The sequence below is a fragment of the Dendropsophus ebraccatus genome, unplaced genomic scaffold (assembly GCF_027789765.1).
Source record: "Dendropsophus ebraccatus isolate aDenEbr1 unplaced genomic scaffold, aDenEbr1.pat pat_scaffold_1257_ctg1, whole genome shotgun sequence".
NCBI lineage: Eukaryota > Metazoa > Chordata > Amphibia > Anura > Hylidae > Dendropsophus > Dendropsophus ebraccatus.
The window spans coordinates 29320-40000 of NW_027208674.1; the positions used below are offsets into that span (position 1 = coordinate 29320).

Genomic DNA, 10681 nt, shown 5'->3' on the forward strand with positions numbered 1-10681 from the left:
GCAGCCGGCTTGTTTCCTTCTTCATTCTTTTGCTCTGTTTTTTGCAAACTCATTAGGGGGTGCACTGAACCTGGAGGCACTGCAATACCAGGTCAATGCCTGGAGAGGACAGAGCAAGCTCTTTTTCCATCTCCCTGTTCTAAAAATCCATTTAATATATGGTCCCCAGATAGGGGACGTATCAGATATTAAACTGATAAGAACAGATTTTTTTTTTTTTTTTTTTTTTTTTCTTCCTCAGTTTCTGGACTACAGTCAAACGGCCATCAGGTCACCTACCATGACTCATCACAGCAACCAAGTCCATAAAAAACATCATAGGAATACTAAACAAAAAAAAAAAAAAAAAACTAAAAACATTCAAAAAAAAACAAAAACACAAAAAACAAAATTGGTCAAGATTACTCACATGTTACCCCATCGCGAAAATTTCCAAATGTCCTCTGCTTTGTCTTCTCCATTCCTTTTCTTTTCCACCAGATAGACGACAAAGACTCTCGCTAAAAACAGTTTTTTGCATTCAATAGGAGAAATAAAAAACATGTTTAAAAACCAGCAAATTACGACAATCCCATAAAACTTCTTTAAAAATTGAAAAAACAATCCAACACACTCGGGCACTTGTCTCTTTGCTAAAATCTTGACCAATTAAAATCCTTTGAAAATTAAAATGACTAAGACCAGTAACAGCACTAAAAAAACTCTCTAAAAGGGATAAAAGCGTTTAGCATAAAAACAGTCCCAAAAAATATGAAAAATGTCCTCCCTCCCAACACAACCTTCTCTAGGGCACTTATCGTTCACACGTATTCCTCGTCCATTCAAAAATGCCCGTGTTGGGAGACATCCATGCAAGGACAGCCACGCCACATCCCTCTGTCTATTAGAGAGACCAAAAACATTAAAAAGGTTCCAGACCTTTGCTGACTGTACAGGATTGCAGAATGGTACTTCATATAACCTCTCGTCTTTTCTCAAGGCTCGCTGTATTTTCTCTTTTTCAGGCTTACCTAAAGAGCTCAGGTTATACTGATCATTGAAGGACCTAAGGACCACATAAAAGGTAGGAATAACAAATGACATGGGTCTACTCAGATCCTTCTCACACCAGCCCCATTTAGTAAACAACCATCCTGCTAAATACCTGCACATGTCAGCGGTCCTACTATTGTTCTGGCTAGTCTTAAAAATCAATAAAAAATAATGCATTTTTAAAAACAAATCAACATTCGGAAAATTAAAACCACCATATTTCTCACTACTTAAAACCTTTTCTCTTCTCATTTTCTCCATCTTAGAACCCCAAAAAAAGATAAAAAGTTTCCTCGTCGTTCTTCTAACCCACAATGGTTTGGGTGGAAAAATCATTGCAATGTATAAAAGCATCGGTAAAATCACAGTCTTGATAATTAAAATTTTTCCTTTAAAAGATAAGTTCCGTAATTTCCAAAAATTTAGCTTCTTTTCAATCTTCTGCTCCAACTCCACATAGCTCTTCCTTGCTTTTAGATCTTTCTCATAGGTCATGCCCAGGACATCAATATTGTCTTTTTCCACCACCCCATCCACTACTACTTTTTCCTGCTTACCAAAATTACATAACTGACATTTATTCCAATTTACACTCATTCCACTCACACAACAAAATAATTTAACATGTAAATTGACTCTACGTAAGTCCGCCAGGGATGTACATGTAAAAACCACATCATCCATATAACTTAATGATTTCACTGTCATACCTGCACTACCTGGGATAAAAACACCATCAACACATTTATCTTTTTGCACGGATTTTAAAAGAGCCTCTATAACACAAATAAAAAGAATTGGGGACAGAGGACATCCCTGGCGGACCCCAGATAAAATATTAAAAGCAGGACTAAAATGGCCATTAACTAAAACCTGAGCACTCACATCCTGATAAAACCTCTGATTACTCTCAATAAAAACTCAGGGACACCAAGACGTTTTAACGCTAAAAACATAAAATTGTGTGGCACCTTGTCATACGCTTTTTCAAAATCTACAGACTCAATAAACAGAGGAGAATTATTAAAACCAGCACTGTAAACAATATCTCTTAAAATCAATAAATTATCAGTAATTCTCCTCCCTGGTACGGCACACACCTGGTACTCCCCACCATGCGGCCCACCACCTCACTCATTCTTAATGCCACTATTTTTGCAATAATTTTATAATCCACGTTTAAAAGCGTAATTGGTCTCCAATTCTTAATGTCCCTTTCGTCTCCTTTTTTAAAAATAAGAGTAATCATACCCTTCTTCATCGATTCTGATAAAAGTCCTGAATTAAAAACATGCTGGATGACATAGGTAAAATCTTCTTTTAAAATATCCCAAAAGGCAATATAAAATTCTACAGGGAGACCGTCTCCTCCTGGCGTCTTCCCTTTCGCCATCTTGTCTATTGCTTGTTGATCTCCCCTTCACCAACGTCACCATTTAAAAATTCTTGCATGTTATCAGGAATACAATTATCTAAAACCTTACAATAGTCGTTCATCTCTGCCTCACTAGCTCTGCTTTGGTTACTAAAAAGTGTTTTGTAAAAATTACCGACCTCTTCCACCACTTCATCACCAGTCACTTCTCCTGTGGAAGTTAAAACGGATTTAAAATATCCTTTGGCCTTAAAACACTTTTTAAAAAAGAAACGGGAACACTGCTCATCCTCCTCCATCTTCTGTACCTTGGCCGCATACACAATATTCTTCCCCCCTTTCCACCAATGCTTTCCTCATCTCTTCTTTTATCTTCTTTACCTCCACCTCCACATCAATCCCAACACTTTTAAATTTATATAGCGCCTCTAGTTGGGATATTAGGTCTGCTTCTTTCTTTCTCTTCTTTTTGGCTTTTTCTATGCAAGTGTTCTTAAAAAATTGTGCGAATCTGACTTTGGACCAGTCCCACCAAGCTAAAATATCTTTAAAATTCCGTTTCTTTGACACACAAAATAAAAACTCCTTCTTAAAATCTTCTATTACTTCCTCTTCCTGTAACAGACTTACATTCAGCTTCCACAGCCCTCTCCCAAAGCTAGTGGATTCATTAATACTAATCTCAGCCACCACCATCTTATGGTCTGAGAAAGAAAGCATCATGTGATCGCACCGGACCACCTTGACCCCTTCAGACACAAAAATGTAATCCAACCGGGATCTACAGCGGCCACTATCCGATATATATGTAAATCTGTCATCAGTGCTAATCATCAGCCCAGTATCAATGTAACGTAAGTCTTGTATAATCTGATTTAAAGCATTGGAAGTAACATCAGTTCTTACTTCAGCAGAGCTCTCACGATCATTGGCAGATCGAATACAATTAAAATCTCCAGCGACTACTGTAAAATCACGCCCAGGCATAAAATATTTAAGAGACTCTAAAAATAAAATCCGTGCTTGTTTTTCAGCAGGTGCATAAACATTTAAAATTCTTATTCTCTGTCCCATAAAATCCAGATTTAAAACCATACAACGTCCTGGGATTAAAATCTGGCAATCTAAAAACTTAATACCATCATTTTTCAATAAAATACCAATGCCTTCATTTTTATTGTCTGTGCATGGAGACCAAAAAGACTGCCCCTTCCTCCACTCATCTCCATGTGGGGCAGATTTTATTGCACATTCTTGTAAACAGAGGATATCCGCATTAACATTCTCCAGGCGCTCTAATATTGCTGCTCTCCTACTTGCAGACCCAATACTTCGCACATTAATTGTAGCCACACATAAACTCATTAAAAAAATAATGAGAAAAAACATGTTCACAGCCATGGCAGCTACTTTTTAAAACTCTGACTTTCCACTCTCCTCATAACACTCACATTACAATCAGGCGACCCTGGATCAGAGTCCCTGTCCATCTCTTCATTCCACTCCTGAACAGGATCCTCCTGTTCACCAGACCATCTTCCTTTTTGGATTTCCTCCTCTCACTTTGCAATTCATCCACCTCCTCCTCCTCACCACCAGGGTGTGACTCACCACTCCCCTCGTTAGCACGTTGACCAGGTGTTAATGATGCATCAGATTCCTCTCCACCTTCTTCCATTTGCTCTCCCTCCTCCACCACAGGGTCAGTGCACTTCACTTCCATATCCACACTTAACCCCTCATTCACCAGTGACTCACCACTCCTTACTTCCTCAGAGCCACTTTGTGAGTCATTTTTCAGTTCACTTTTCCTCCCTTTCCCACCTTTTCTCTCTGTACTGGTTGTAGCACTCTGTTGTACATTTTCCACAATCACACCAGTACCAGCACCTCTCACATTTTTTCCAGACACACCAGACTCTCTTTCTTTAGGCATATCCATCTCTTTCTCACCTCCTGTATTTTTGCTCATATGCTCCTTCTTCCCTCCAGCCGCCTCAGCATAACTCCTCTTTTTATACCATAAATTACAATTTTTAGCCAAATGCTCATCACTACCGCATATATCACAAGTTTTCCTCTCTGTGCATGACCCAGCATTATGCCCAGTTTTCCCGCAATTTCTGCAACATTCTCCTCTTTCTGGACACCTGTCCTGGACATGACCATATGCATGACACCGTCTACAATATTCCAACTGCCCGTCATAGAAACAAAATCCTCTTTCTCCTCCAATAGAAAAAACTTGCGGTATACTTTTAAATCCACTTATCACATTTTCATCTTGTTTAAACTTTACCAAAAACTTCCTTTTTCCATTTAGGTAACCGTACTTATTTCTCAGTCTTCCCAAAAACTTTACTTCCTCACAGTAGCGAAGCAAAAAACCAGACACCATTTCATCGGTTACCTTAGGGTTATACATATGGATTACCACCATTTTGGACATTCGCATAAACAAAGGCACAATTTTCACCATTTTCATTACTTCTGGCTCCTCTTTCCTCTTCATCTCTTCCAAATCCTTATAGACACGCTGGCACAACTCGGAATTAAAGAAAGTGATATCGTAAATACCTTGTCTTGCAAAGTCTTGTAATCCCAACACATCCGTTACCTGTAGGTACTGAAGCTTCCGGATGATCTCCAGCACCACTTGGTCCAATCCAATTTTCTCCCGATATTGTATGGGGACAAAATCCTCACTGTGTCCTCGACTCCTCGAGACCGTTCTCCATCCATTTTTGCAGGCTTAAATACCTACGATCGCAACCCCGTAATAATCCAGGGCCCCCACAAGGAGGACCCCGATCACCACCCCCTCTGACCAGACCAAACGCAGCAAAGATACTACACTTGATCTTAGCCAAAAGGCCGAGAAGCGATGGCCACAACGGTTTCCCGAAAACTCCCCTTCTCGGACACCACGTCCTTCTTGTTAAGGCGAAGCCAGACATACATACCCTATTATGCGCTCCACCCTCTCAGATGGCGGACCGGACGTGCTTTCACACTGCATCTCCTATTGCCTAGCACTGCCTCTGTCTTCCTTTCTGCTCTCAAATCTGAATAGCTCCACCCCCCAATCACACTGCGTCTGCTTCCACCTGATGGATGGCAGACATACACGTCTCTGTCTCTGTCTCCGTCTCTGTCTGGCATACATGACATGCAGCTAGCTCTTTGGCTGGCTGTCTCTGTAGCTGGCTGGCTGTCTCTGTGGCTGGCTGCCTAGCTGGCTAGCTTATTATTAGTACCTACCTACCTACCTACCTACCTATCTATCTATCTATCTATCTATCTATCTATCTATCTATCTATCTATCTAATCTATCCTATCTATTCTATCTAATGTATCTAATCTATCTATCAAAGAACATGGAGGGTGAATTCTCCCAGCTGGAGCCGTAGGCAGGCAGCATCAGCAGGATACATCGGCCACCAGGAAATCAAATCCAAAGGAAACGGTTTAATAAACTGCACCTACCTTTCCACCTACCTGCTCGGTCGCTTGACCGGCTGCAACTGAGCTGCTTGTTGTGCTGGCAGCTGTGTATAGCAGCAAAGCCTTGATGACATCACGTCCCGCGATGACATCACCAGCACTGGCCCGGCAGCCAAGTTGTAAACAACTCTGCCAGTTGGTTGCCATGGCAACAGAGGCCAGCAAGTCTTGGACAAACAAACTTTTCGTAGCCACACTCGGGCTAATTTTTCGGGGTCGGTCCACCTGCGCACAACACACTCGAGGGATGTTTCTTGCAACACAGTAGTTTCAGGTGCAGCCGGCTTGTTTCCTTCTTCATTCTTTTGCTCTGTTTTTTGCAAACTCATTAGGGGGTGCACTGAACCTGGAGGCACTGCAATACCAGGTCAATGCCTGGAGAGGACAGAGCAAGCTCTTTTTCCATCTCCCTGTTCTAAAAATCCATTTAATATATGGTCCCCAGATAGGGGACGTATCAGATATTAAACTGATAAGAACAGATTTTTTTTTTTTTTTTTTTTTAACAGATAAATATCTTTATTACAATCAGTCGTCGTCAGGCATACATAAACTGTGACGCAGCACAGTTCAATAAATAAGACACTACATACTCAGCACCATGGTACAACATACAGCACAGGCTCCCTACGCTATACATCATACCACCCGCTACACTAGCATTCCCGCATACCTTAACAATCCTAAAACAACAAACAATAAAGCAATACAGACAAGTGATGGGGTAAGGGGGGGGGGGTGGGAAAGAGGGGGGTAGGGAGGGGAAATCACAGGCCCGAAGCTTTATTGAAAGACGACACAACACAAGGGGAGAGGGGGAAGGAGAGGGGTATCAATCCTCTTCTTCCTGGTCCGATCTGTCCATGATGGAATAGTCTCTGAGCAGGCTGTGGACCAGCCTGCGGCAGTCCAGAAAGGACATCCTCTCCTTCTTCAGAATGAGGCGGTTCCTGGCAAGCCATATAGCGTCCTTAAAACAGTTCATAAGGCGCCAGGCCTCCCGGGTTGCCTCATCGCCGAAATTCCCAGGGAACAGGCCGTACAGCACCGCGCAGTGCGTTAGCCTGTTCCTGGGCACACAGTCACTGAGTTCAAGTTCCAGGGCGTCCAACAGGCCCTGAGCAAACGGACACTGCCAAAAGAGGTGCGAAGATGTTTCCTCCACGAAGGGGCACCGGGGGCAGTACCGCGTTTTGCACAGGTTGCGGGCATGCATGAATGACCTCAAGGGCAGTCCCCCCTGAATGGCCATCCAAGACAAGTCCTTGTGCCCGTTGGTCAGCTTCGCCGAAGCCACATTTGTCCATACAGTCTCTGCGGTGGCCGCAGTGAGCCCTGGAACGAGCTCCATAGAGTCCTGTGCTCTGATGAGCTTGTGGACAGTTTTTGGCTTCCACAAGTCGGGCTTGAGTCCCTCCAGTTGGTGTTCCCTCACAAACTTGACGACGTCCCGTAGAACCAGGGAGTGTGCCAGTTGTAAGGGATGGAGCTGTCCCACTTGTCCCAGCTCAGACCCCTCCAGAGGGGGAGGAGGAACAGGCGAGACATGGACCTGCCCGCAGAGCCATTTTTCTGTTGCAGAGTCCTCCGCACACAGTCACATACGAAGGCTGCCCGCAGCAAGGTAGGGATATCCGGAACACCTTTTCCGCCCTTGCGGGGTTCCTTGTACATCACGGAGCGCTTCACTCTGTCCATTTTGGAGCCCCAGATGAAACTAAACACGGTCCTGGTGATGGCCCTGCAGACGGTGACATGGGGGGGCCAGGCCTGTGCGGTGTACTGGAGCACAGGCAGAACTTCGTTCCTCAGGACCAATGCTTTGCCCTCAATGGTGAGGTGTCTGAGGCTCCACAGCCCGATCTTCGTATTGACCCTTAGCCAATCGCTCTTCCCAGGACTTGAGGGCCGCGCCTTCCTTTCCGAACCAGACTCCAAGGATCTTGATGAAGTCCGGTTTGATGGTAAACGGGAAGGGGGCGGAGGAAGCCAGGTGCCACTCCCCGAAGAGCATAGCCTCCGACTTCCCGCAGTTGACCTTTGCCCCTGAAGCCTTTCCGAACTTCTCGCAGGTCTGGACGAGTGCGGTCACCGAACGCTGGTCAGCGCAGAAGACGGTCACGTCGTCCATGTACAGCGAGCACTTGACCTCGTGTCGATCGGGTCCGGGTACGGTGATCCCTCTGATCTCTCCGTTCTGCCGTATAGCCTCCGCGAAGGATTCTATAACACAAACAAAAAGGAGAGGTGAGAGAGGGCAGCCTTGTCTGACCCCAGAAAGAACCGGAAAGGGGTCAGTCTTCCAGCCGTTCACCAGTACCCTGCTGAAAATATCAAAATACATCACGTTAACAAAACGACAAAACATATCACCAAGTCCTAACCTACGCAGTGCCCTGCCCATGAACTCGTGAGAGACCCGGTCGAAAGCCTTCTCCTGATCAAGGCTGACCAGGGCCGCGTGTGCACGGCGGCTTTGGATGTAATGGACCGTGTCCCTCACTAGGGCGAGGCTGTCTGCGATCCTGCGGCCGGGAATGCCACAGGTCTGGTCCAGATGGACGACCTGACCGATGACCTTCTTCAGGCCGGTTGGCCAGCACCTTGGCGAGGATCTTGTAGTCCACGTTCAAGAGAGAGATGGGACGCCAATTTTTCAAGTCACATCTCTCCCCCTTCCGCTTATACAGGATCGTGATCATACCCTCCCTCAACGACGGAGGCATTCTGCCCTCCACCACCATCTCCTCGTACAGCTCCAACAGGTCCGGGCAAATGAGATCCCCCAGCGCCACATAGAGCTCCGCTGGGAGACCATCACTGCCCGGGGTCCTGCCAGGCCTAAAGGATTTAGCGGCAGAGAGCAGCTCCCCCACCGTCAAGGGGGCGTCCATGGCCGACGCACCTGCGGGATCAACAACGTTAGTGATACCTGACAGGAACTCGTCGGCCACTTCGGAGTCGGTGGTCTTCGGGGCGTAGAGGCTGCGGTAGAAGCTAGTGACAACCCCCATCACGTCCTCTTTGCCCTTCCGCAAACTTCCGGTCTCATCCCGCAGCTCAGTCAGGGGCGTGTGGCCGGCGTGGAGTTTCCTGAAAAAGAACGAGTTACATTTCTCACCCTTCTCCAGATTCTCCACCTTGGAACGGAAGACGATTCGCTTGGATTCCTCCTCAAAGTGCCTTTGCAAGCTCTTTTTGGTCTCCTCCAGCTCCTCCTTCACGTCCCAGCCGCACCGGAGAAGGTCTTGCAGTGACCGCAGCTCGCGCTGCAGCCTCCTGAAGTCCCTCTTTCTTCCGCACGCCTGTTGACGACTCTTGGCCTGAAAGAAACTGCGAAATTGAACCTTAACAAATTCCCACCAATCACTAACACGCTCAAACATACATTTATCGTTGCGCCATACGATGTAGGCCTCTCTAAGCTCCTCCAGAACCTCCTCCTGAGCCAGTAGAGCACAATTCAGCTTCCAAGAGCCTGGGCCAGATGGGAAACCATGGCCCAGAACCCCTTGAAACAGAATGGCCCTGTGGTCAGAGAAGAAGCAGGGAACCATAGAGTGCCTAGTCTGCCTGACTGCTCGAGAGGCAAACACAAAGTCAATCCGAGAACGGAGCGAGCCATCGGGGCGGCTCCATGTATAATTAACAGAGCCGTTCCCGATGGACCCAACAACGTCCTGCAAGGATGCTTCAGTCACCATCTCGATGAGCAGTTTGGATGTGACATCCAACTTGACAGATGTCCCAGAACTGCGTCCGTCCGCTTCAATGGGGCAGTTGAAGTCCCCACCCAACACTACAGCCCTGGAGGTTGCGAGCTGGGCCCGCAGGGCCTGGAATAGTTCCAGACGCGCACCCTTCTCAGGAGAGGCATACACATTGATGAGCCTTACGGGCTCCCCCGCCCAAGAGCCGTCTGCAATTAGCAATCTGCCACAGACAAGCTCCTGAACAGAATCAAGTGTAAAGTTGCCTCCCCTGATCAGGATGGCGACCCCTGCGGACTTACAGTCGCCCCCGCCGGACCAGTAGGAGGGACCGTGGGACCACTGCCTGGCCAGATGGTTGTAGGACCTAGAAGAGGACAGAGCACATTCCTGCAACATATACACATCGCACAACTGAGCATTTAAAAACGAAAGAACTGTCTGGAATCTAGACCTATCTCTCATACTCCGCACATTTAAGCTAAAGATGGAAAGATTAGCCATGGGGAGAAAAGAAAAGGGTTAGTCACAGACTCATACGATACCACTCCGGTCGGGCGGATCCTCTTCTTCGGGGCCCGCCGGCCCGACCCATTCCCGTATGCACTCCTCCAGCGCCTCTTTCAGGTGTGCATTCTCTGGGACGTCCTCGAAGTCGAAAGCCTCCGGTTCGTCGACCAGATTCTCCACCACCTGATCCATGTCGCTTTCCTCCGGGAGGTCATCTTCGCAGACCTCGATGATCTTTTTCTTGGAGGTCTCAGCCGATGGGCTGTCCCTCACTTTCCTCTTCCTGTCGGGAACCACTGTGGGGACAAGAGGGGGAAAATCCTCCAAGGAGAGAACCACAGCAGCGGGAGGAAAGGTTAGTGCTGCTGGGTTGGGGGAGTGGGGTGGGAGGGTGGGGGTAGGGGCGGGGGACAGGGGACCCACTGAGGCAATGGGATAGGGGAGGGATTCCTCAGTGGGGGTGGGCGGGGAGGGAGAGGGGGGAGGGGGGGAAGGAGGGGAGGGGGAAGGGTAGGAGGGGCGGGGGTGGGGGGAGGGTTAGGGGCCGTC

At 46.9% G+C, this 10681-nt stretch overlaps 1 non-coding gene and 2 pseudogenes across 1 annotated transcript; all 3 read right to left on the reverse strand.

Annotated features, from left to right (window-relative positions):
* Positions 1-54: 54 nt before the first annotated feature.
* Positions 55-267, reverse strand: LOC138775032 (U2 spliceosomal RNA; annotated as a pseudogene).
* A 4938-nt stretch (positions 268-5205) lies between these two features.
* On the reverse strand, positions 5206-5293 carry LOC138775039 (U2 spliceosomal RNA; annotated as a pseudogene).
* Positions 5294-6242: 949 nt separating this feature from the next.
* LOC138775029 (U2 spliceosomal RNA) lies at positions 6243-6429 on the reverse strand. Its single transcript, XR_011360470.1, has one exon. It is a non-coding gene; the product is annotated as a U2 spliceosomal RNA (small nuclear RNA).
* Positions 6430-10681: the final 4252 nt, after the last annotated feature.